At 41.2% G+C, this 27,003-nt stretch overlaps 1 protein-coding gene and 1 non-coding gene across 2 annotated transcripts in view; one reads left to right on the top strand and one right to left on the bottom strand.

The window, feature by feature from the left end:
* GALNTL6 (polypeptide N-acetylgalactosaminyltransferase like 6) overlaps positions 1 to 27,003 on the bottom strand; it is a 1,480,702-nt gene that overhangs the window by 1,160,224 nt on the left and 293,475 nt on the right. The gene's annotated exons all lie outside the window — the stretch shown is intronic.
* On the top strand, positions 22,540 to 22,644 carry LOC120867767. The gene has a single exon (XR_005721989.1). It is a non-coding gene; the product is annotated as a U6 spliceosomal RNA (small nuclear RNA).

The raw sequence follows: 27,003 nt of genomic DNA, 5'->3' as shown, positions 1-27,003 counted from the left end.
GCGGTATTTTAAAATTCATGTTGGGCAAGGGGCATGGGGGAGGGATGGGTTGGGAGTTTAGGACTAGCAGATATACACACTACTATGTTTTAATACAAAATGGATAAATAGTAAGGTCCTTCTATACAGCACAGCAAACTACAATCAATATCCTGTGATAAACCATAAAAAAGTCATAATACTCCTAAGATGCAAAAGCTAATTGAAATTCTTAAAGTAAGTGACAGTAAAAAATAGAAAACATGCAAGACTGTCTTTAATATCAACATCATTATTTTATGTGAAAAACTGTTAATCGCTCAATCATGCCCAACCCTTTGTGACCCCATGGACTGTATCCTGCCAGGCTCCTCTGTCCATGGGATTCCTCGGGCAAGAATACTAGAGTGAGTTGCCATTTCCTCCTCCAGAGGATTGTCCCCACCCAGGGACTGAACCCACGTCTCCTGCTTGGCAGGAGAATTCTTTACCACTGAGCCACCAGGAAAACCTCATCATTTTATACTATGAACAAAATGTTTTAAGAGTACAGTCGACCCTAGGTGTCTACTGGACTTTGGTTCCAGGACCACCCAAGGACACCAAAAGCCAAGAATATCCAGTCCCTTATATCAACATACAATTCCTGGTGGTGCAGAGGTTAAAGTGTCTGCCTGCAATGTGGGAGACCTGGGTTCGATCCCTGGGTTGGGAAGATCCCCTGGAGAAGGAAATGGCAACCCACTCCAGTATTCTTGCCTGGAGAATCCCATGGACGGAGGAGCTTGGTGGGCTACAGTCCACGGGTCGCAAAGAGTCGGACATGGCTGAGCGAGTTCACTTTCACTTTCATACACTTCTCCAGGGTACTTTTCATCATCTCTAGATGACTTAAAGCAACTAATGCAAAGTAAATGTTATGTAAGTAGTTGCAAATAGAATGCAAACACTATGTAAATAGTTGTTGGCCATGGCAAATTGAAGTTTTGCTTTTTGCAACTTTTGGGATTTATTTTCTTGAACATTTATTGAATCTGTGCATGCAGAACCACCTACACAAAGGCTGACTGTCATGCACTATTAGATAATAACGGTCACAAATGATGACCAAAGAACTGATGCTTTCAAAATGCAGTGCTGGAGAAGGAGAGTCCCTTGGACAGCAAGAAGAACAAACTAGTCTGTCGTAGAGGAACTCAACCTCTAATATTCATTGGGACAACTCATGCTGAAGCTCCAATACTGTGGCCACCTGATGGGAAGAGCTGACTCACTGGAAAAGACTCTGATGCTGGGAAAGATTGAGGCTAAGAGAAGGAGACGACAGAGGAAGAGATGGTTGGATGGCATCATCAACTCAATGGACATCAATTTGAGCTATCTCTGGGAGATGGTGAAGGATAGGGACACCTGGTGTGCTGCAGTCCACGGGGGTGGAGTTGGACACGACTTAGCAACTGAACGACAACAACATTAAAGATGGAAAAGAAAATTCTCAAAGGTGATAAAGCAGATTTAAGCAGTCTATTTTGATGCAAAAGAAAACCCTCCCCTCACCCTTCCAGCTGAGAAACAGTCTCTTGAGTGAATCTAAAGAAATAGCTCCTCCCTTGGTGCAGCTGACACAACTACAACTTAAGTCTTTGCAATCTGAAAAAAAAAAAAAAATTTGCTTAATTTAAGCCATGTTTTCTGTGCTGCCTTGAGCACTTTATAGCACAAATAGGAACAATGTCTGTTTTTTTCAGGGCATTCGCCTTATGGCATTGCCTGGGTACATGACTTGAGTTTCCCAACCCTGATATCATCATGGTTATATGACTGCCTGTAACTAATCATTTCAACAACCTTCCTAGCTTTTAAAGTGTGAGCATGACGATGCAAACAATTTAAAGCAGCGTGCCTGCACGCTAAGATCCTTCAGTTGTGTCTGACTCTTAGCAGCCCTATGGACTATAGCTTCCCAGGATCCTCGGTCCATGGGATTCTCCAGGTAAGAATACTGGAGTGGGTTGCCATGCTCTCATCTAGGAGATCTTCTTGACACAGGGATCAAACCCAGGTCTCTTGTATTACAGGAAAATTCTTTACCTTTGAGCTACAAGGGAAGCCCAATTTAAAGCAGACTCATCAACAAAAGAAAATGTAGAGAATAGAAATCCACTTGTGACATGTTGACATGAGCTGTCACTGAACTGGCTCAAACTAATCTGCCAAATGTTTTCTTTGTTTGGGATGAATTCCCCTTCTCTACATGAGGTTTTATACTCTTTACTGCTTGATGGAATCTCCTTTTGTGGAGATTTTACATATTTGGTTGCAATAATCAATAACAGCTGAAATTTTTCAGTGGTAAATTGGGATGGAGACTATAGGATTAACAATCCTTTTTTTGTTAATTTATACACACACATGTATATAAGATCAATGCTCTTCCAATCATACCAAAATTGAAACACATTAACATTAACATAAGGCCTGATCCATTGGCAACTGCTGTAACCAACCAGTCTCCACCTGTCTTCAGCTGTTATCATCTGATTGGAGAGCTCGTCTCTCAGCAAATGTTGACACCTCTTTTAAAGCGCTTTGTAAGGACTTCCCAGGTAGCTCAGTGGTAAAGAACCCAGCTGCAATTGCAGGAGACATAAGAGACACCAATTCAACCCCTGGATTGAGAAGATCCCCTGGAGAAGGAAACGGCAACCCACTCCAGTATTCTTGCCTGGAGAATTCCATGGACAGAGGAGCCTGGCAGGCTATAGTCCATAAGGTCACAAAGAGTCAGACACCACTGAGCACACACGCAGTAGTTGCTGAACAATCTTACTATATTATTAAAGCCCTTTGTAATTTAGAGCCAGGCTGCTTCTCACCCATTTCCAGCCCTGGTGCTGAGCTCCACCTCAGGCGATGGATTATCTGTACTTACATTTTAGTTCCTTAATTAATTACTGCTGCTTCTGAATGGCTAACCCTTGGCAGAATCAATCAAAATTCCTCTACCTCTGTTTATTTCCCCAGGTGAAACTCTAGAGGGACAGAAGAAGCCAAAGTTATCTCTTTTCTCCCTATGACCCACAAAAGTTTTACAGGCAATCAACATCATAGCGGCCAGCGGTTATCTCCAGAAGGCAGCCTACCTTTCTATATCTTAAAGAAACCTGAATACTGCCTCTCTTTCACCATTTTTTCTTTGCACTCTCCCAACCATAGTTTCTCTTGATAAATCAACAAATATTTGTTCAGTCTTTGCTCTGAGTCCAGTACTGTTCTCAGTTCAGTGATTATGTCAAGTGAATAAAAAATGGAATTCATTGCCACAAAGAACTTAGTGACAACACTGTTTCAAGGACTCAGTGCTACAATGATGACGTAACAGGAGGGTGTGCTAGAGAAAGTCTGTGAATCTCTTAAAGGGAGGGAAGACCTCTTGGAAAAGATGATATTTGATTGCCGGCTTCAAGACAAATAGTAAAAAGCTTTGTGGAAACCTTGGGAAAGGGAATCAAGCAGAGGGTATCAAGAAGAAGGAACAGCAGGTAGCAAGTTGCTGAGACACGAATTCTTAGTTACATTAGAGAATCATATCTAGTGAAACAAAGGATAGAGGTGGACCTATGAGGGCTTCACATGCCAGAGAAAAGTCCTATTTTGCCATGTGAACTGCGAAGTAAAGGAATGATTAGATTTTATATAAGGAAGATAGCATTAGTAAAATCCTCCATGTTGTGAAAACAAATCAATATACAGGGAAAGCATGTCTATGTATGGTTGAGTCACTTAAATTGTTCACGTGAAGCCATCATTAATCAGCTATACTGTTAAAGCAAAATAAAAAATTTAAAAACAAACAAACAAAAAACATTAAAAAACAACCATACGGGGAAAGACTGGGGAAAAGCAAATCAGTTAGGAAGCTGTGGTGGTGGTAAGTTGCTTCAGATATGTCCAACTCTTTGCAGCCCTACAGACTGTAGCTGGTTAGGCTCCTCTGTCCATGGGATTCTCTGCAAGAATACTGGAGTGGGTTGCCATTTCCTCCTCCACAGTTAGGAAGCCACTGGTAGCCAAGGAATTATGGTGGCTTGGACCAAGATATCACTGGCAGAAATGCTGAGACATGTCTGGCTGTGAAGTATGTGCTGGAAATAAAGCTGGCATTTACTGATGGACTGGACATGGACTTGAAGAGAGGAATCAAGGGTTCTAGGCACCAGCTTGAATGACTGAGGGAATGGGTGTCACTCAATAGGGTCTTGCTGAGCACTCAGCTGTGTCCCCTCCACCTAACTGCACATGTTGAAACTCTAACCTGAAGGTTTGGAGAGGAGGACATTTGGGGGTTGGTTTGGTCCAGGTGGCGACATAAGGGTGAGGTCCTCATAACATTGTAGGAATTGCATTCATGCTCAGTCACTCGATCATGTCTCTTTATGACTCCCTGGACTGTGGCCCACCAAGCTCCTCTGTCCATGGGACTTCCCAGGTAAGAATACTGGAGTGGAGGAGTGGATTTCCACTTCCTCCTCCAGAGGATCTTCCTGACCCAGGGGTTAAACCTGTATCTCTTGCGTCTCCTGCATTGCAGGTGGAATGGATTATTTACCACTGAGCCACCTGGGAAGCCCTGTTGTAGGATTACTGGGTTGGTAAGATTCCTCTAGAGAAGGGAATGGCTACCCACTCCAGTATTCTAACTTGGAGAATTCCATGGACTGTATAGTCCAGGTGGTTTCAAACAGTCAGACAGGACTGAGTGACTTTCATTTTTTTCCCCCACAATAAGAGGAAGGTACAGTGAGTGCTCCTCTCCATACCCTGATCCAGGAACAGCCACATGGGCACTGGGCACAAAGCTGGTGGTCTGTAAGCCAGGAAGAAGTCTCCTGCCTGAACTGGCCCTTGCTGGGACCCTCACCTCAGAGTCCCAGCCTCGGAACTGTCAGAAGACAAATTTCTGTTGTTTAAGCCACAGTCTATGATGTTAAGGCAGCCCGTGTTAAGATGGATGAGGAGGAAGTAGGGGCGGCCAGTGCTTGTGGTGTGGAACTGAATAGTTTTATGCTGTCCTAGAAGTCCGAGATGCTTTCCAGACAGTCTAGTGGAGATGACAGGGATTTAGTTACATTTTACATTTATGGAGTTCGGGACACCTATTATTTGAGGACATGGTTTTCAGGGTCCTCAGTGTACAGGATACGTGAAAGTTCTGAAACTAGAGGCATTACTAAGGAAAAAACGTAGAGAAAGAAAAGAAAATATGAGGACCAAATCCTTCATCCTCACAAAATGTATTCATTAGAAGATAGATAAAGAGAGAGAACTGAGTAAAATTAACCAGTCAGATAGTAATGGATCCAGTCAAGTGTGGTGTTACATAAGTCCAGGAGAAAACTACTTTTAGGAATGGAGGACCAGTGGGATTCCTCATTCTGTCACAGCGGTGATTTCAGATTCCTTGAGCAAACCATCTGTTATAACACTGGCTTAAAAAAAAAATCCCTAGGTTTGTGGGATGGGGGTGAGGTGGGAGGCTCAAGAGGGAGAGGATATACACATACCTATAGCTGATGGCATTGTAGTAAGAAACTAACAACATTGTAAAACAAACTGTACAGTAATTTTTAAAAAAAACCCACAAATGAGCTAACTTACAGATAAGATCCCAAATGCACAAAAGGACAATGACCAGACTACTATACATAAAAGTAGAACTTCGATCCACAACCAGAAATACCCTGCCCTGGAAATCCCTTTTCTACAATAGGCAGCACAGTCAGACTTGAAGGATGTCAGACCATCATATCCAATAACAATCCAGAAAGCCAACTAACATCTGTAACAATCAGCCCCTCATGACCAGGAGTTGACGAATAGATGACAGACCCCATTTCTGTTTCTGCTTCTAATGTAGGACCGACCAGAGAAAGCCAAATACTCACCCTCATCAATGAGACACCATCCCCTGCTTCAACAGTTTGCCTGCTTTCAGCATCTCTGGGCCGATGCCCTCCAACCAGGACACACCGAACCCCCCATCTTCTAAAGCTTGCCCTCTCCTCTCCTCCGCCTGCCTTGGTGTCTCTGCTGTGACACAAGTCGTAGCAGACTCCCTGTAATTTTAGCAAACTCAGAATAAATGGTTTTGCTTGTTCTCACTTGGCTGCTCTTCATTTCTTTCCATACAGACAAATGCTACCTTAAACTCATTGACCAACTGGCCAGAAACAAAGAAAAAACAAACCAACAAAATACTGGTGAGGTTAGCTGGATGCCAGATGAGCTTTATACACAGAGAAAATGGACCATAGCGACTGACCTTGAGCTTTACTTCTTTGTGAGGTCATGGAGTCGAAGGAAGATGCAATAAGAAAGTTCCAGGTGGCAGAGAAATCCTAACACTACGATATTTTAATAAAAATGAAAATAAAAATAAAAATGGTGCCCTCTCCATCATTAACATGAGATGGAATTTAAAACTTACCTCTCCCTTGCAGCAAAGAAAATGTTTGTCCTTAATGGTGGTGAGGTCCAGTTGAAAGGTGCTGGGGGTCAGAGTTTTCCTGGAGTGTAGGTTGAAGTGAGTAGCTGAGCAAGGTGCCAAGCCTCTGACCCAACGTCCATCTCCCCAACTCCTCATAGGTGGCACCTGGGTGAGTCCATGTTACCAAGCCCACCTGTGGCTCATTATCATTAAGCCCTGGTATTTTGGAGCCTCTTTTAAAAAAATAAAATAAAATAAACACCACATTCTTTACCCTCATTAAACAGCCTGCATCCATTCTATCAGATCTCTGTTGTTTTTGATGCAACTATTTCAAAATGAACAAAACAATCTCAGTTTCTACAATTCTGGGATCAGTGCAACTACCTGAACATCTTGGCTCTTCTTATATATTTGGATACATGTAATAATATTTTATAGTCACCAAGATGAAGAGAATATCAAACTTATTTTCCCATTGAATGGTTTTGCAAAGATATTATCCCGGGGCTGGTGTTTTGACTAAAATAAACACCAGTCAAAATAGTGTTTGACTAAAACACATTTTGTCTTTCTAGAGTTCAGGCAATGAACAGAGATCTCATTTACTATGGAATCATCTTCTACTCCTTAGTTCTTTTTTTATAATTCTATTTATTTTTGGCTATGATGAGTCTTGCCTGCTGTGCAGGTTTTCTTTTAATTGCAGAGAGTGGGGGCTATTCTCTGCTTCAGCACAAGGGCTTCTCACTGTAGTGGATTCTCTTTCACAGAGCGCAGGCTCAGGAGTTTTCCTGGGCTTAGCCGTTCCTTACTATGTGGGGTCTTTATGGATCAGGGATCTAATTCTTCTTGGATCAGGGGTCTTCTTCATTGGCAGGTAGACTCATTACCACTGAGCCACCAAGAAATCCCTCTTTAGTTATTTCTTAAACACTTTTTTTTTCATATTTCTTTCTTCTTGTTTTTAATCTCTTCCTGATTTCCAGTCTCTTTTCGATCAAGTAGCCCCCATGTCCCAAATTCAAGTAAATAACTGTGGATAATAGTTTGACCTGAAAATACAGTTGTTAAGTCACCTTTTGTTTCAGCCACAAAGCCTCCTTTCTGCAGATTCACAGAATATACCTGGACTATTCTAGAGTCAGGCTGTGCACTTGGTATTTCCACATCCACGAATGCTCCTGGCTGGCAGGCCCTGTACCTAGTATCTTCCTTTGTCCCCAGACCACCTTATCTGAGATGCTGGAGAAGCAACCCATTGAAAATATAATCTCCATTCATCCTCTGCTATTTTACCTTCTTGAGTGAGTGTTCAGTCACTCAGTTGTGACCCCATGGACTATAGTCCACCAGGCTCCTCTGCCCATGGGATTCTCCAGGCAAGAATATTGTAGTGAGTTGCCATTTCCTTCTGCAGGGCATTCTCCCAACCCAGGAAACAAACCCCCATCTTCTGCATTGGCAGGTGGATTCTTTACCACTGAGCCACCAAGGAAGCCCATTACCTCCTTACCCAGTTGATTCTTCTTCAAAAAGCTTTATGTTACATTATAGATATAAATATAGTTATGTATGTATATTCCTCTTCCTACCCTTTTCCCTACATACAAGAAAAGTTCAGAAAGCAAGTCTGTTTTCTGCTCTTTTCATGTTATGTTCCAGCACCCAGCACCATACCTGGTACAAAGTAGGCTTTCAACTAATATTTGTGGAATGACTAAATCAGTCAAGGCAAATATCAAATTCCCAGTGAGGGATTCTGTGGGTGAGGTGTCCTAGTTATAGCCCCATTTATGGCTTATGGGTCTTGCTGAAGGTACACATTTGTTGGCAGATAATATTGTATGGGGAATTTATGACCAATACATATCTGTACACTGCATATATTTATGATTAATCTGTTAATTCTGGAGAATCTCTTTTATGCTGAATAGTGGCTGAATGAATCTGAGCATCATTATTAACTATAATTTAAGAATTATTTTTCCATGCTGATGGAATGTAGCTGATTTTAATAATCTCTCTTGACCTAGATTACAAACTATACTGAAAATATGCATATTCAGGCTATAAGCGCAACTATCACTAATATATCAGGGAAAGATTCTCCTCACATTTAAGCATCTTTTTCAGACTCCACCAGGAAAGAATAATTTCTGCACAATCTCTTGAGGGATCCATGAGCCCATCTGTATTTGCTGTGTGAATAAAAACCTGTCTGTGGCAAGCACACCAGACCTGACATTTGTGCAGGAGACAAGCGAGCCTTCATCATCCCCGGCTGGTAATGACAAGTGGGTGGACGGTGGAAGCCAGAGCAGGGATGCACCTGAAAGAATGTTTGTGTGGCTTACTGGAGGATGCTCCTTCCAAAATATCCATGATAGAGAAGAAGTTGAGGGATTCCCTGGGGGCTGAGTGGTAAAGAATCCACTTGCAATGCAGATGTCGGTTCTATCCCTGCATTGGGAAGATCCTCAGGAGAAGGAAATGGCAACCCACTCTAGTATTCTTGCCTAGAGAATCCCACGGACAGAGGAGCCTGGCAGGATACAGTCCATGGGGTTGCAAAGAGTTGGACAAAACTGAGCGACCTAAACAACAACAACAACAACATGTTCTACAAGGCATTTGGACACAGATATTGAGAGGGGGGTCTGAGATAACCTTAGAGATTAGGAGGCAGATCATGAGGTAAAGTATTGTGTTTAGAAATCACTCTAAGCGCGGGTGGCTGCGACTGGCACACTAAGCATGGTGGAGAGGAGCTACCCCAAGTCGGAGGTCAGGGGCAAAAGCTGGGAGGACCCCATGCCCGAAGGGCAGAGGCCAAGAGTCATTACCATATGTCCGAGGCCAGGGGCAGCGGCCGAGAGTGCTAGGCTGTGACCGCAGGAACGGCCGAGAGGCGCTACCCTGCGTCAGAGGCCAGGGGCGGCGGTGGGGAGGAGCAACCCCACGTCCAAGGAGCGGTGGCTACATGGGGGCAGGAGGGCCTAGTTGAAGGTCAGAAAGGGCAGCGGTGAGGAGATATCCCTCATCCAAGGTAAGGAGCAGCGGCTGTGCTTTGCTGGAGCAGCCGTGAAGAGATACCCCACGCCCAAGGTAAGAGAAACCCAAGTAAGACGGTAGGTGTTGCAAGAGGGCATCAGAGGACAGACACACTGAAACCATACTCACAGAAAACTAGTCAATCTAATCACACTAGAACCACAGCCTTGTCTAACTCAATGAAACTAAGCCATGCCCACAGGGCAACCCAAGATGGATAGGTCATGGTGGAGAGGTCTGACAGAATGTGGTCCACTGGAGAAGGGAATGGCAAACCACTTCAGTATTCTTGCCTTGAGAACCCCATGAACAGTATGAAAAGGGAAAATGATAGGATACTTAAAGAGGAACTCCCCGGGTCAGTAGGTTCCCAATATGCTACTGGAGGTCAGTGGAGAAATAACTCCAGAAAGAATGAAGGGATGGAGCCAAAGCAAAAACAATACCCAGTTGTGGATGTGACTGGTGATAGAAGCAAGATCTGATGCTGTAAAGAGCAATATTGCATAGGGACCTAGAATGCCAGGTCCATGAATCAAGGCAAATTGGAAGTGGTCAAACCAGAGATGGCAAGAGTGAATGTTGACATTCTAGGAATCAGTGAACTAAAATGGACTGGAATGGGTGAATTTAACTCAGATGACCATTATATCTACTACTGTGGGCAGGAATCCCTCAGAAGAAATGGAGTAGCCATCATGGTCAACAAAAGAGTCCAAAATGCAGTACTTGGATGACAATCTCAAAAATGACAGAATGATCTCTGTTTGTCACCAAGGCAAACCATTCAATAACACAGTTATCCAAGTCTGTGCCCCATCAGTAACGCTGAAGAAGCTGAAGTTGAACGGTTTTATGAAGACCTACATGAACTTTTAGAACTAACACCCAAAAAAGATGTCCTTTTCATTATAGGGGACTGGAATGCAAAAGTAGGAAGTCAAGAAACACCTGGAGTAACAGGCAAATTTGGCTTTGGAATGTGGAATGAAGCAAGGCAAAGACGAATAGAGTTTTGCCAAGAAAATGCACTGGTCATAGCAAACACCCTCTTCCAACAACACAAGAGAAGACTCTACACATGGACATCACCAGATGGTCAACACCAAAATCAGATTGATTATATTCTTTGCAGCCAAAGATGGAGAAGCTCTATACAGTCAACAAAAACAAGACCAGGAGCTGTCTGTGGCTCAGATCATGAACTCCTTATTACCAAATTCTGACTGAATTTGAAGAAAGTAGGGAAAACCACTAGACCATTCAGGTATGACCTAAATCAGATCCCTTATGATTATACAGTGGAAGTGAGGAATAGATTTAAGGGCCTACATCTGATAGAGTGCCTGATGAACTATGGAATGAGGTTCATGACATTGTACAGGAGACAGGGATCAAGACCATCCCCATGGAAAAGAAATGCAAAAAAGCAAAATGGCTGTCTGGGGAAGCCTTACAAATAGCTGTGAAAAAAGAGAGGTGAAAAACAAAGGAGAAAAGGAAAGATATAAGCATCTGAATGCAGAGTTCCAAAGAATAGCAAGAAGAGATAAGAAAGCCTTCTTCAGCAATCAATGCATAGAAATAGAGGAAAAGAACACAATGGGAAAAACTAGAAATCTCTTCAAGAAAACTAGAGATACCAAGGGAACATTTCATGCAAAGATGGGCTCAATAAAGAACAGAAATGGTATGGACCTAACAGAAGCAGAAGATGTTAAGAAGAGGTGGCAAGAATACACAGAAGAACTGTACAAAAAAGATCTTCATGACCCAGATAATCACTATGGTGTGATCACTCATCTAGAGCCAGGCATCCTGGAATGTGAAGTCAAGTGGGCCTTAGAAAACATCACTATGAAGAAAGCTAGTGGAGGTGATGGAATTCCAGTTGAACTATTTCAAATCCTGAAAGATGCTGCCTGTGAAAGTGCTGCCGTCAATATGCCAGCAAATTTGGAAAACTCAGCAGTGGCCACAGGACTGGAAAAGGTCAGTTTTCATTCCAATCCCAAAGAAAGGCAATGCAAAAGAATGCTCAGACTACCAAACAATTGCACTCACCTCACATGCTAGTAAAGTAATGCTCAAAATTCTCCAAGCCAGGCTTCAGCAATACGTGAACCGTGAACTTCCAGATGTTCAAGCTGGTTTTAGAAAAGGCAGAGGAACCAGAGATCAAATTGTCAACATCTGCTGGATCATGGAAAAAGCAAGAAAGTTCCAGAAAAACATCTATTTCTGCTTTCTTGACTATGCCAAAGCCTTTGACTGTGTGGATCACAAGAAACTGTGGAAAATTCTGAAAGAGATGGGAATACCAGACCACCTAACCTGCCTCTTGAGAAATCTGTATGCAGGTCAGGAAGCAACAGTTAGAACTGGACATGGAACTACAGACTGGTTCCGAATAGGAAAAGGAGTACATCAAGGCTGTATATCGTCACCCTGATTATTTAACTTATATGCAGAGTACATCATGAGAAATGCTGGACTGGAAGAAACACAAGCTGGAATCAAGATTTCCTGGAGAAATATCAATAACCTCAGATATGCAGATGATACCACCCTTATGGCAGAAAGTGAAGAGGAACTAAAAAGCCTCTTGATGAAAGTGAAAGAGGAGAGTGGAAAAGTTGGCTTAAAGCTCAACATTCAGAAAATGAAGATCATGGCATCTGGTCTCATCACTTCATGGGAAATAGATGGGGAAATGAAACAGTGTCAGATTTTATTTTTTGGGGCTCCAAAATCACTGCAGATGATGATTGCAGCCATGAAATTAAAAGACACTTACTCCTTGGAAGAAAAGTTATGACCAACCTAGATAACATATTCAAAAGCAGAGACATTACTTTGCCGACTAAGGTCCATCTAGTCAAGGCTATGGGTTTTCCAGTGGTCATGTATGGATGTGAGAGTTGGACTGTGAAGAAAGCTGAGCACAGAAGAATTGATGCTTTTTAACTGTGGTGTTGGAGAAGACTCTTGAGAGTCCCTTGGACTGCAAGGAGATCCATCCAGTCCATTCTGAAGGAGATCAGCCCTGGTATTTCTTTGGAAGGAATGATGCTAAAGCTGAAGCTCCAGTACTTTGGCCACCTCATGGAAAGAGTTGACTCATTGGAAAAGACTCTGATGCTGGGAGAGATTGGGGGCAGGAGGAGAAGGGAATGACAGAGGATGAGATGCCTGGATGGCATCACTGACTAGACGGAAGTGGGTCTGAGTGAACTCCGGGAGTTGGTGATGGACAGGGAGGCCTGGCGTGCTGCAGTTTGTGGGGTTGCAAGGAGTCGGACCCTACTGAATGAATGAACTGAACTGAACTGAACTGCAACCAAGAGACTGTTTGGAATCTATGGGGCTGGGAAGCTGCCATAGTTAGTTAAGGAGTTTTTATACATAGAATGGATAAACAACAAATTCCTACTATATAGCACAGAGAACTATATCCAATATCCTGCAATAGACCATAATGGACATATATATGTGCGTATATATATATATACATATATGTGTATATATATATGTGTGTGTATATATATATAGATACACACAAATATGTGTGTGTGCACATGTATGTGTGTATGTGTTTGTGTGTAAGTGAAGCAGCTTGCTGTTCAGCAGAAGTTAATGCAACATTCTAAACCAACTATATATACTTCAGCTAAAAAAGAAACTATGAGAGAAGACTGAATGATAGAGGTGGCGTGGGTGACACAAATATGTAAAATCTGTAAAAAAAATCTGTAAAAGATGGACATTAAAAATGATTCCTGTGTTTGTGAAGTGAACACCTTTGGTAGGGACAAAGGCAGGAATGGGGTGAACATCAAAACATTAGCTTTAGACACTTTAAATTTAGGCAGTGGGGTTAAGTTTTAACCCGAATGACAAACACAAGTGCAGATGTGGTCAAGGAAACCGTTGGATACATGTGTCTGGAGCTCTGCTGAGAGATCTGAGCTACACATGCAAATTGTGCAGTCATTCTAAACAGAAGGAATTTGCAGACACAAAATAAAAAAGAATCACTTAGGTGAGTAAACAGAGAGAGGAAGGGAGCAGGAAGAAGTAAACTAAAGGAAGGAGAAGAGATGAGATAAGTGGGTCATGGAGAGTCTTGGGGCACCTCTACATGGAGAAGTCTGATGAAGAAGGTGACACAAGGAAGGAGTCTTGAAGGTAGAACTTGTGTCTGCTGGCCCCGAATGCTTGTTTTATTCTGTCTTTTAAAGTAGGAGATCCTAGAGATGGGCATGTTTAAGATGTAGTCTCTGGTGGATGAAGTGGGGGAGAAGGGGACTAATTAAAAGAGGAAAGTCCTTAAAAATACAAGGTGGGTTAAGGATCATGGTCCAGAGGAGAGATTATCCACTACCATGTGTTAAACAGATAATTAGTGGGAAGCTGCTGTATAGCACAGGGAGCTCAGCTCAGCACTCTGTGGTGACCTAGAGAGGTAGGTTTGGGGTTCAATGGGAAAGAGGCTCAAGAGGGAGGGAATATATGTATACATATGACTGATTCACATTGTTACACATGGCAGAAACACAATATTGTAAAGCAATTTCACTCCAATAAAAAATTAAAATAAATTTAAAGGTAAATCATGTGACTTCTCTGGTGGCTTAGATGGTAAAAGTATCTGCCTACACTGCGGGAGACCTGGGTTCAATCCCTGGGTTGGGAAGATCCGCAGAAGGAAATGGCAACCCACTCCAGTCTCTTGCCTGGAAAATCCCTTGGACGGAGGAGCCTGGTAGGCTACAGCCCATGGGGTCGCAAAGAGTAGGACATGACTGGGCGACTTCACTATTACTAAAGGTAAATTACAATGGAAAAGAAAAAATCTAGAACATTTCATCCCTGTAATAAGGAGAAAGGCCAGGATACAGGCACGTGCTAATTTGCCTGGGTAGATCTGGTAGAAAGAAGGCCAAGAAATTTTCATCCAATTGCTTCTCTTTTCTTTGTGAAGTATGAGGCAGCTCATTAGCTGAGAATGCAAGGCCATGTGGAAGGATGTGTTAGTATTTACGAGACAGTACAAGATGTTTACAAGAAAGAAAAAGCAGTGAGTCATTTGGAAAGAAACCAAGCAGCTGTGCAGAAGGGTCACTGGGCAGCGGGCAGGGCCCAGATGCCATGTTCTATGGACATGGTCAATGCAGCTTCTCTGGGCAGCTTCATCTGATGTCAACAACAGATGATTCCAGAGAACTCAGGCTCTGCCAGTCCACAGAGGAAACAAAGTGATTCACTCACTTATCACTAAAATTCAGAACATCTCCAAAAACTCCTGGAGCTGAGCAGAAGCTCCCCCATAGTAGTAATTTCTTAAAAAAAAAAAGTCTAAATCAGACCCAATCACAATATTATATAAAGATGTGGTCTACAGTCCCCAAAACAAAGAAAGAGCAAGCTAGCTGCTTTGGGGTTTATCTTACCCTGAAGTGAAGCAAGTCATTGGAATACTTGAAAATCAAAAAACATTCATCTTCTTAATGTTTCCATAAGTAAAAGTGTTTTATAACAGTGATTCTTAAAGTCTACAACTGACTTCATCTAAGGCAAAGATCTCAAAGGTGATCAGATTGCTTTCTCCTTTTCTGTTGCTATCATAGGTGATGTAGTGGGAAGAGATTGAGCACAAATTCAGGAGAACCTGGGTTCAAGCAAAAGCAATGTTGTACGATCCTTAATAGAAGGGTTACCCATATTACCCAGGCCACCTGTGGTTCTCTGCATACAGGCAGAATGCCTGCATGATGGTATAAGAGAGTTAACAGGTGTAAACGGCCTGGCATATTATTACACACAGCATAAGCACTGAAGACATTGTGGCTTCCCCACTACGATGACTGTCATACAACGTGACAGCACCACAACAACTGTTATATTTACTACTACTCGAGGTACTGTAGCCAATGAAGAATCTAAAATACCAAACTTATTGCAGAAAGAACTTGTTACAAGCAATAAGTGTATGGCTAGAATATTACTTTTTATAAAAATGATATACACGCATGTACCCACATGCACAGGCCTTACACACACATGCACACACACATAGCCCAAATATACTATTAGCACAAATGAAATTCATCACACACTGCAAGATTCTACATTATGTTAACAGATAATACAGACTGCACTATGTAACAAAAAGACAAAAATAATGTTGTCACTTATTCTTGTCTTATTATTCCTCTGATACAAGAAAGGCAGGATGGCTTGCACAAAAATAGCTCCATACCATGCTTAGGAGCTACATACTTTTTAAAAAGTAGTAACTTTCCCCAAGATGTAGGGTAACAGTATATTCTCAGTTGAATAATTTTTAGAGATTTTGATATTATTAGTATTTATTTTTGAAATACTTTGAGAAATGTGTCCAGGAAAAAAGTCTTTGGTTTATGAAAATAAATGTTAAAAATGGAAATTTCTTTTAACTGGAGCTCAAATGGAGAAATTTCTGAAAAGAGAAGCAGTGTGTCTTTTTTAATTTTACAAGTTATTGCAATCTGCATTTCAGATCACAGATTGCCATTTATCCTGTGGTATGTCAGCCAAATTTGAAAGGAAAGCTTTCTTTGCTCTCCATTTCAATATGGATTGATGTTATTGTCATATGGAAAATTTAAACTTGCAAATTAATATGTTTTTTGATGGAAATGTTTAGGGAGATTTGGAGAGAGATAAGCAGAGACATCACTTTGCCAACAATTGTCCAGATAGTCGAAGCTTTGGTTTTTCTAGTAGTCATGTATGAATGTGAGAGTTGGACCATAAAGAAGGCTGAGCACTGAAGAACTGATGCTTTCAAACTGTGGTGCTGGGGGAGACTGTTGAGAGTCCCTTAGACTGCAAGGAAATCAAACCTGTCAATCCTAAAGGAAATCAACCCTGAATATTCACTGGAAGGACTGATGCTGAAGCTCAGGTTCCAACACTTTGGCCATCTGATGTGCAAAACTGACTCATTGGAAAAAGATCCTGATGCTGGGAAAGACTGAGGGCAGGAGGAGAAGGGGGCAATGGAGGATGAGACCAGATATGGATGCTGATAGGACCATCGCGAGGGGAATGGCACATGCTATTTACTTTGTCCTGGATTGTTCAGTTAATCAATGTGGTGAGACATGTGAATAACCCCATTTGGTTTCCAACCAAGTCCCCAAATTGGAAGAAGTGTTGTCAACCCCACCTCAGCTATGCGACAACAAGCTCCATACCCACATTCTACAATTTATCATTGCAGTTTGTATCTTAAAATTCTATTGAACCTACCTCTCTCTCCACTTCGAACCATCTGACGCATTCTAGTGGAGACAAATGCTCTTGGACATTAAAAACATATTCAGCAGTAACATCACCCCCCGCCTCATGCCCCAAAAGTATATAGCAAGGAAGGTTCGTATACAGACCATTGAAATTATTTCCACTGCTATGACCTAAAATACATGTTAGAAAACGAATATGTCTCAAAGTTTTCAAATATCTGACCTCAAGCTTTTCTTAATCATTCATTAACTATAATGGTTCAGGTCAGAGCTGGTTCAGACATGAAGGCAGAAGTCACCAATAGCCCAAAATCATAATGTTGACATGGTTATCATTCTCTTCAAACAAGCAAGGGGAAGAAAAAAATCAGATGGAGGGCCATGCAATTTGTATAAGATGTTCTTGAATGATTTGATTGCAATGCCTACATTGTTTAATATGGCTAGTATTTGGATTGACAGTTAATGTTTAGCCTGTGATATTACCAGAGATCCTGGAATAGGTTTAAATCAGGAACATGTGTTTCAAAAAGGGACTGTGTTCTTTTGGAAAGGATGCAACTTGATGCAAATTACTGGATAGAGAAAATGAACTAGTAAAGTAGGAAAAGAATTTGGATGTTGTACTGCTCATCGCATGTGGGTATTCAATGTAACACTTCAGGCAAAAGGCGAATGGGGACTCATAGACATTAAAGAACAGAGCTTATTTTTTCAGAGAAGTATTACTGTATGCAAGTCTCAGCCACATACTTAAAAATGTTTTGGGATATTGAAGACAGTCCAAATAAAGACAATAAAAATGATATAAAGTACAGAAAACCCGATCTCTAAGCAAGGCTAACAAAAATACACTTTTGCACCCCTGCAGGAACACAGAGGAACCATGGAGACTGGCAATAGCCCTGAAAAGAACACACTAACATAGGGCTTTAAATAGTCATTCCGGGTCAATCAACGACATCTATAATGACAAAGAAGCAAAAGAGTCCTGTTTAATTGCAATGCAGATGTTTTCAACGAGCTGTCTTCAGAGGCATACACGTTAAAAAAAAAAAACTAAACAGAAAAAAATGTGCAGCATATAAGAAAAAGCTGGAAGTAACTCAGTTTTAGGGAGAAAAAAAATCTGCAATGTTTCACTTTAAATTGGGACATTGTTCAGTTAGAAAAAAAAATCATTTATGGTTCCTTTAATTTCACAATGTTGATGGACATGTGTCTGACTCTTTGACCCCATGGACTGTAGCCCTCCAGGCTCCTCTTTCCATGTGATTCTCCAGGCAAGAATCCTGGAGTGGGTTGCCAGTTTCCTCCTCTAGGTGATCTTCCTGACCCACGGATTGAACATTTGTCTCCCACAGCTCCTACATTGGCAGGCGGATTCTTTACCACTCAAGCCATCTGAGCGCCACCTTGGAAGCCTATACTATATGAAAGTAAATTAACAGATTATATTCAGAGGCTGCTCCTTCCTCCATGCCCCCTCCCACCACCACCCCCCAAAAAGTTGGAAAACTCATTTAGGGAGGTGTTTGTCCTGTCGTAACCCACATGTGCTCAGCGGTCTGGTCTGCCCCTCACAAAGCTGGCACTAAGATAGATAAAAGGTCTTCAGAGCAGTGGGAAGCAGATGAAATTCTGGCTGGTGGGGAACAACTTAACTTACGCTGGTGCCAACAACTGTTAGGCAGTAATTTGGTTCCACATCGCTCCTAGTGATCGAATGCACTTTACAGAGCACCCTGCCAGAACCCACACAAACGAGAAGGGGTGGGTGGAAATAACTTTTATTCAACTTATTAAATTTCACACCACTTCTCCCTAGTAGTAAAAGCAGCAGAAAGGAGATGAAGTGATGAGCTGTGGCCATGGGCCAGGCAGGGTTCTCCGGGGCTCTGTGCTGGTGGGAGTTGTCAGGAAACTAAGCAGCCCAGCCCAGGTTTGTATTTTTTGGACTCTCTCTTCACATCACCAACTTCCTCCCAAAATCTAGGACACAGAGCCAAGTGACTTCAGTCATAGGAAAAATGTTGCCCTCTACTAGAACCATGCTATTAAAATGAGTGACATGGACCATAAAGAAGGCTGAGCACCAAAGAACTGATGCTTGTGAATTGTGGTGCTGGAGAAGACTCTTAAGAGTCTCAAAGCAGTCAATCCTTTAGGACTGATGCTAAAACTGAAGCTCTAATACTTTGGCCACCTGATCTGAAAGAGCTGACTCATTGGAAAAGACCTTGATTCTGGGAAAGATTGAAGGCAGGAGGAGAAGGGGGTGACAGAGGATGAGATGGTTGAATGGCATCACTGATCCAATGCACATGAGTTTGAGCAAGCTCCAGGAGATGGTTAAGGACAGGGAAGCCTGCCGCATTGCAGTCCATGGAGTGACAAAAAGCTGGGAATAAATGAGTGACTGAATAACAACAAATGCTTTGTTGAAGTGTATTTTTGAATCCTGACTTTATGTAGACACAATAGGTTATTTATTGCTTTGAAAATGTATTGATAGCCTTTGATTCATGGCCAACCTTCTTTCATGATATTTCTTTCCTTTTCAGAGAAAAGACTTTCTACCAAGGGAGGAAATAAGTGTGTGAGTCTAGAGGCATAACATCTAGAGGCATGACAGGGAGGAGATAATGCTATCAGAAATGACAGCCATATAAAAATAAAAATATGACTAAAATTTAACCTATTTTTAAGAAAAGAACCTTAATTCTCTAGACCAGGCAGGACCCTATAAGACTTTCCCAGAATAGCGCATGTGTGCATGCTAAGTCGCTTCAGTCATGTGGGACTCTGAGACCCCATGGACTGTAGCCCGCCAGGCTCCTCTGTCCATGGGATTCTCCAGGCAAGAATACTGGAGTGGGTTACCATTTCCTCCTCTACCGGATCTTCCTGACCAAGGGATCAAACCTGTTCCTTGAATCCCCTGCATTGGCAGGTGGCCTCTTTCACATCAGCACCACCTGGGAAGCCCTTTCCAGAACAGACCCCTCCCTTATCCACTGCCTGCCTTCTGTCTTTAGAAAACGTTTAGTCAAAGAATAAATTAAATCAGAGAAGTAAGAAAATGCAGAAAAACATAAAAAAAGAAAAACAAACAAGACAAAAGAATAACACTTTAACCACTAAACAAAGTTAAGAAACTTTAGTTCGGGAACTCACTTGGTGGTCCAGTGGTTAAGACTTGGTGCTTTTAATGCTGGAGACCCAATACATAGTCTGGGAACTAAGATCCCATAAGCTGGGAGGAAAAAAAAAAACAACCTTTACTTCTTCCTCAAAGACTATTGAAGCTTCCCTGGTGGCTCAGATGGTAAAGCATCTGCCTGCAGTGCAGGAGACTGGGGTTCGATCCCTGGGTCAGGTGGATCCCATGGAGGAGGGCATGGAAACCCACTGCAGTATTCTTGCCTGGAGAATACCATGGACAGAGGAGCTTGGCAGGCTACAGTCCATGGAGTTACAAAGAGTTGGACAAGAATGAGCGACTAACACGTTCACTTTCAAGGAGTACAGATAATATTCTAAGTGTGTGCTTTGAGCTGTTCTGCAGATACTGAAACCTCCACCAGGGGGAAGAAGTTAAATGTCTGCTGCCCACAAGCATGAAGACTCCAGACTAGTTAGAACTAGAAGGTTGATGATACTGCCTCCTAATTACCTCACCACCAGGCAATCAGAAGAAGGTCTACGAGCTGACGCTGTCCTGCTCATTGAACATCACAAGGCTCCTCACTACCCCTTCTTGGGTGGTTAGCCTGCTGTGGCCCCCTTGGCCTCGCAAAGTAATAAAGCTATTTTGTCCTACTTCACCCAAAACTCTGTCTCCCAGATTTAATTTGGCATGGGTGTACAGAGGACAAATTTCGGCAACAGTTGGTGAATCAGAATTTTGTAATAACACAGAGGATAGGTTTTATGGAGAGACAAATCAGAATCTGATTCATGTTTGGGCCATTAATGAGAATGTGATATTAAGTAAATTGTTAAATTTCTTGTTTTTCACCTATAAAATTGGGATAAAATATCAACTTCAGAAGTTGATGAATATTCCATAACAGGCTTGGCATGTGGTAGGTTCTGAAAAATGGTGGCTTTCATTCATATTATGATTATTATTTACAATAAGGCTGTTCAAGGTAAATTAGGTTGCAATCAGGAAGTCTGCAAGTTTCAGTGTTTAGAGATTTCGAGGTGTTATCTCCTAAAGAAATCTAACTTAAAACCATAGCATAGGGTCCAATGGTTGAGACTTCATCTTCCAGTGCAGGGGGTCCAAGTTCAATGCCTAATCATGGAACAAAGATCACATGTTCTTCATGGCCAAAGACCAAAACACAAGTTCAATAAAGATTTTAAAAATTGAACCCATCAAAAAACATGTTAGGTGCTCCCTTTGGCTAATACTAAAATTCCAATCCCAAAGAAAGGCAATGCCAAAGAATGCTCAAACTACTGCACAATTGCACTCACTCATCTCACATGCTAGTAAAGTAATGCTTAAAATTCTCCAAGCCAGGCTTCAGCAATACGTGAATCGTGAACTTCCAGATGTTCAAGCTGGTTTTAGAAAAGGCAGAGGAACCAGAGATCAAATTGCCAACACCTGCTGGATCATGGAAAAAGCAAGAGAATTCCAGAAAAACATCTATTTCTGCTTTATTGACTATGCCAAAGCCTTTGACTGTGTGGAACACAATAAACTGTGAAAAATTCTGAAAGAGATGAGAATACCAGACCACCTGACCTGCCTCCTGAGAAATCTGTATACAGGTCAGGAAGCAACAGTTAGAACTGGACATGGAACAACAGACTGGTTTCAAATAGGAAAAGGAGTACGTATATTGTTACCCTGCTTATTTAACTTATATGTAGAGTACCTCATGAGAAACGCTGGGCTGGATAAAGCACAAGCTGGATTCAAGATTGTTGGGAGAAATATCAATCACCTCAGATATGCAGATGACACCACCCTTATGGCAGAAAGTGAAGAACTAAAGAGCCTCTTGATGAAAGTGAAAGAGAAGAGTGAAAAATTTTGTTTAAAGCTCAACATTCGGAAAACTAAGATCATGGCATCCAGTCCCATCACTTCATGGGAAATAGATGGGGAAACAGTGGAAACAGTGTCAGACTTTATTTTGGGGGGCTCCAAAGTCACTGCAGATGGTGATTGCAGCCATGAAATTAAAAAACACTTACTCCTTGGAAGGAAAGTTATGACCAATCTTGATAGCATATTAAAAAGCAGAGACATTACTTTGCCAACAAAGGTCCATCTAGTTAAGGCTATGGTTTTTCCAGTGGTCCTGTATGGATGTGAGAGTTGGACTATAAAGAAAGCTGAGCATGGAAGAATTGATGTTTTTGAACTGTGGTGTTGGAGAAGACTCGTGAGAGTCCCTTGGACTGCAAGGAAATCCAACCAGTCCCTCCTAAACGAGATCAGTCCTGGGTGTTCATTGGAAGGACTGATGTTGAAGCTGAAATTCCAATACTTTGGCCACCTGATGTGAAGAGCTGACTCATTTGAAAAGACCCTGATGCTGGGAAAGATTGAGGGCAGGAGGAGAAGGGGACAACAGAGGATGAAATGGTTGGATGGCATCACTGACTCAATGGACATGGGTTTGGGTGGACTCCAGGAGTTGGTAATGGACAGAGAGGCCTGGCGTACTGCAGTTCATGGGGTCACAAAGAGTCGGACACTACTGAGTGACTGAACTGAATTGAACTGATACTAAAATTGGAATGATACAGAGATCAGTCTGGCCCTTGCACAGGGATGGCATGCAAATTCACGAAGTGCTCCTTACTATTCAGCATGGGGGGACACATGGGCACCCATGGCTGATTCATGTCGATGTATGGCAAAAGAAAACACCACAATATTGTAAAGTAATTAGTCTCCAATTAAAATAATTTAATTAATTAAAAAAATCTTAAAACAAAATAAACCATAGCATAGGTTTGTTAGAGAGTTTAGCCTTTTATGCAACATTTAAGCAAAAGAAAACCTCCAAAAGTGACCCAGGGTAGTAAGAGGAAAGTGAAATTCTAACTTAATTAAAAATTAAATATCTAATAAAAACACACTTTTGGACTTTCTGTGAAGATATGTTCATCTTCTATCGAGATGGTTGGATGGCATCACCAACTCAATGGACTTGAGTCTGAGCAAACTCTGGGAGATAGTGGAGGACAAGAAAGCCTAGTGTGCTGCAGTCCACGGGGTCACAAAGAGCAGGACACCACTTAGTGACTTAACAACAAATACATATATCTATATATATATTTATCTGCACAGGAATAATGAAATGTATTTTGCATTTATAGACTTGTTTCTGTCTTAAGTGTTTAACCATCTTCATTCCTGAGGCTCACCCATGTTTTACTAATTCAGCTTTGGGATGGTCTTCACTGAGCATAAAGAAACACCTTTTTTTTTTTTTTTGAGAATTACCTCAATCTCCTTAGAAGAAAACATACATTTATTTTATTTGGAACTGAGATTTTACAAATTCAGGAACACAGCTCTACAACCAGCAACTCCAAGACCAAACAGGACTCAAGTTCTCTCACCTGTCCTGTTAGGAGTATTCTCCTTCTTCTCGGACTCCTGGGTGCCTAGCCCCTCCCTATTTCCATCAAACATGCTCTCGTCTGCTTCTGCATCCTGGGGAGATCACATAACAGAATGACCAGAACATGGACCATGTCAGTGACAGTTACGGCCACTCAGACTACTTCCTGGTGGTCTGACTTTTGCTTAGGGTGTCAATAAGCATCACAGTAGGAATAAAAATCACACCACATACACAACCTAAATGTAGCCTGAAATGTGTCATTTGTAACACATTCATATTTTATTTTTTAAAAATTTAGGGTCATGACTTTTTTTTTCAGTTCCTGGAAATCATTTTGGTTGTTTTAAATCTCTTTAAAACTTCCCATTTACACTTTAAATTGTTCAGTTTTGTTCTAGTTCTGCTCTCATTTGTGTGTCCATATTCCAAGTGTTCAAGTGATTCAAAGCATAGTTCTTCTCTTTTAAGTCACATGTCTGCGTGCTATTGTGTGCTTAGTCGCTCAGTCGTGTCTGACTCTTTGTGACCCTATGGACTGTAGCCTACCAGGCCCCTCTGTCCATGGGATTCTTCACGCAAGAATACTGGAGTGGGTTGGTTGCCATTTCCTTCTCTGGGGGATCTCCCGACCCAGGGATCAAACCCACATTTCCTGTCTCCTGCACTGCATGCAGATTATTAACCACTGAGCCATTAGGCACCTCCTTAAAGCCATAGGACCCTTCTAAATAGACAGTTATCTTTCTCTGTGTCAGCGAGTGTAATATCTCTTCCACCCATCTGGGCTACCTTGTGAGGTCAAGCACTATGAGTAGATAACCGTCATTGGCTGAGAGGAAGCTGGTGTTTTCCTCGGTGACCCACTGTCACTGGAGTTGGAAATTAGGGGCCCTCTACAGGGCAGGTCCCAAACAGTCTCTGTTTTTGGAAGCCAGCAATAGAGGTGAGTCTCCTCCACACCTGCCCCTCCTGTTCATCTTGAACCAAGGGGACAGCCAGCTTCCCACACTAAGTGAACTGGAGCACTGTCCCCTCTTGGCAGAGGATCCTGTCTCCATGGACAACTGGTCTCCCTTCACAGCAACCCAGAAATCTGTTCACCTGCACACATTTTCCTAGATGGAGCCACCTCTTTTCAAGACTCAGATTCTCGATCCTCTCTTAATTGTGAGAAAGATGCACCTCCTCTAGGAGGATTCTGCTGTAGCAGAAGTTTGTACATATTTCAATAAAAGATTGTTCAGTCTGGTGGCTGAGACATGAAAATCATGGATTAGAAAGGACAAAGAACCAGAAACAAATGCTCAACACCACCTTCTAAATGTCCTCTTTTCCAAACTTAGAAACTTGAAAGAAATCTGAAAGGAGGGAGAAATATGAGATTTCCATGGAATCATTAAACAATAATAATGCAACTACTTGATCCAAGAAATAATAAGTGACTTCAAATAAACAGGATGACAATGAAATAGCACTAATTATGGGAAAAGAGGTAAAGCTCTTGCTATTGGTAAACTATATAAAACAACCTTGAAGAATAAACCAGAAAAGAGGATTCAGTTCAGTTCAGTTCAGTCGCTCAGTGTGTCCGACTCTTTGCAACCCCATGAATCGCAGCACACGAGGCCTCCCTGTCCATCACCAACTCCCGGAGTTCACTCAGACTCATGTCCATCAAGTCAGTGATGCCATCTGGCCATCTCATCCTCTGTCATCCCCTTCTCCTCCTGCCCTCAATCCCTCCCAGCATCAGAGTCTTTTCCAATGAGTCAACTCTTCACATGAGGATGAATAATATTAGATAAAACATATGTACACATGCCCATTCATCCATTCATGCATGCATACACACACACAGACACACACATTACACATACACACACACATACACCACAGAACAATATCCATGTATAAGAAAAAAAAAAACCTGAAAATAAAATACAACCAGGGTAACTGCAAAACTTCACTGAAAAAATAAAAGAAAACTGAACAAAAGAATACAAATATTTGGTAGCTGGATAGGAAACCAATTTTTCTCAAAATTGATCTATGTATTTAATTCAATCTCAATAAATTATTCAACATTACTTTATATTTAGAAAGCGTGGGTGTTAAGGTGTGAGTAAAAAAAAAAATTTTTTTAAGAGATGTGAAAGTGTTAGTTGCTCAGTAATGTCCGACTCTTTGCAACCCCATGGACTGTAGCCCACCAAGCACCTCTGTTCATGGGATACTTCAGGCAACAGTACTGGAGTGAGTTGCCATTCCTTTATCCAAGGGACCTTCCTGACCCAAGGACCGAGCCCGAGTCTCCTACATTGCAGTCAGATTCTTCACAATGTGAGCCACAAGGGAAGTAGTTAGAGAAAATATATAAGGTCAGATGTTATAACAAGGAGCACTACCACAAATTAATGAAATCAGCTTGGTACTAACACTGGACTAAAAACTTAAATGGGAAAAAAGTTACTTGAGAAAGGAGCAGTGTCCATATATGCATGTGGTACCTACATAATGCAAGATCTAACACAGATCCTCAATCAATGGAAGGATTTTGGCACAAAGAGCTCAATTCATATTCTCATCTCATGTCATTCTAGGTGGAGACAAGTTGATTAAGAATACAATTAATGATACAATTCACATTTTAAAGTTAGTAAAGTAATAGAAGTTAGACCAAAGTTTGCCTATTTTTTCAAATTAAATATTTTTTAAAAAAACAAGTGCTGAAAGAAAAATTGTAAAGAAGAAAAATTTCACTTTAATTATTTTCATTGAAAAATCATAAAACTAAAATGCTATCAACTTGGGAGAAAAATTGGAACAAGGCAAAAATCATAATATAATCAATATAGCATTATAATTATTTTTTATACATGTTGATAAGAAAAACACAGAAATAGTAAATCAAGTAAAGTATTTTAACAAATAAATCACTGAAGATAAAATATGTCAAATAAATGTGTTGAAACTATTTATAATCTAACAACTATGCTTTAAAAACAACTTCTATAACTTGCTTTGCTTGCTTAATTAGTACAGCTTTTAAAAACTGACAATGTTTAGTTTCAGCAGTGCTACAAGTTGCTATGGGAAATGACTATTGATATAAACTTTTTGGAAAATATTTTGTAATATATTGGGCCTTAAGTATGTTCATAAACTCTGATCCGAATACTTAGACTACCCATATGTACTCTAAGAAATGATCTACAATTGGGAAACATGTATTTATGGCAAGTATTTCAATAGGAAGCTATTTACAGCAGCAAAACATAGGTAAGAGCATAAATAGTTAACAAATTTAATATTGTAACTGATTATGATTCTTGCATATATGGAGTACCCTACCACTATTTAAATAATATATGCAAGGCTTTTCCAGAAAAAAAAATTATGCTTTTGGCAAATGGTAAATGACTTTTGCATAATTCAATATAGTACATAAAATATAAGTTCAAGTATATAAACAACAGAAGGAGAAAAATGTTGTGAAAATGACTAAGGTTCACACTGTCTGCCTTTGAATGGAAGAATTTTAAGTTAATCTTTTTCATTATCAATGAAAGTTTTTTTTTTTTTAATTTATTTT

This window comes from Oryx dammah, unplaced genomic scaffold (genome assembly GCF_014754425.2).
Source record: "Oryx dammah isolate SB20612 unplaced genomic scaffold, SCBI_Odam_1.1 HiC_scaffold_1, whole genome shotgun sequence".
NCBI lineage: Eukaryota > Metazoa > Chordata > Mammalia > Artiodactyla > Bovidae > Oryx > Oryx dammah.
The sequence above is the reverse complement of the archived record's forward strand: the minus strand, read 5'-3'. Positions and strand labels throughout refer to the sequence as shown.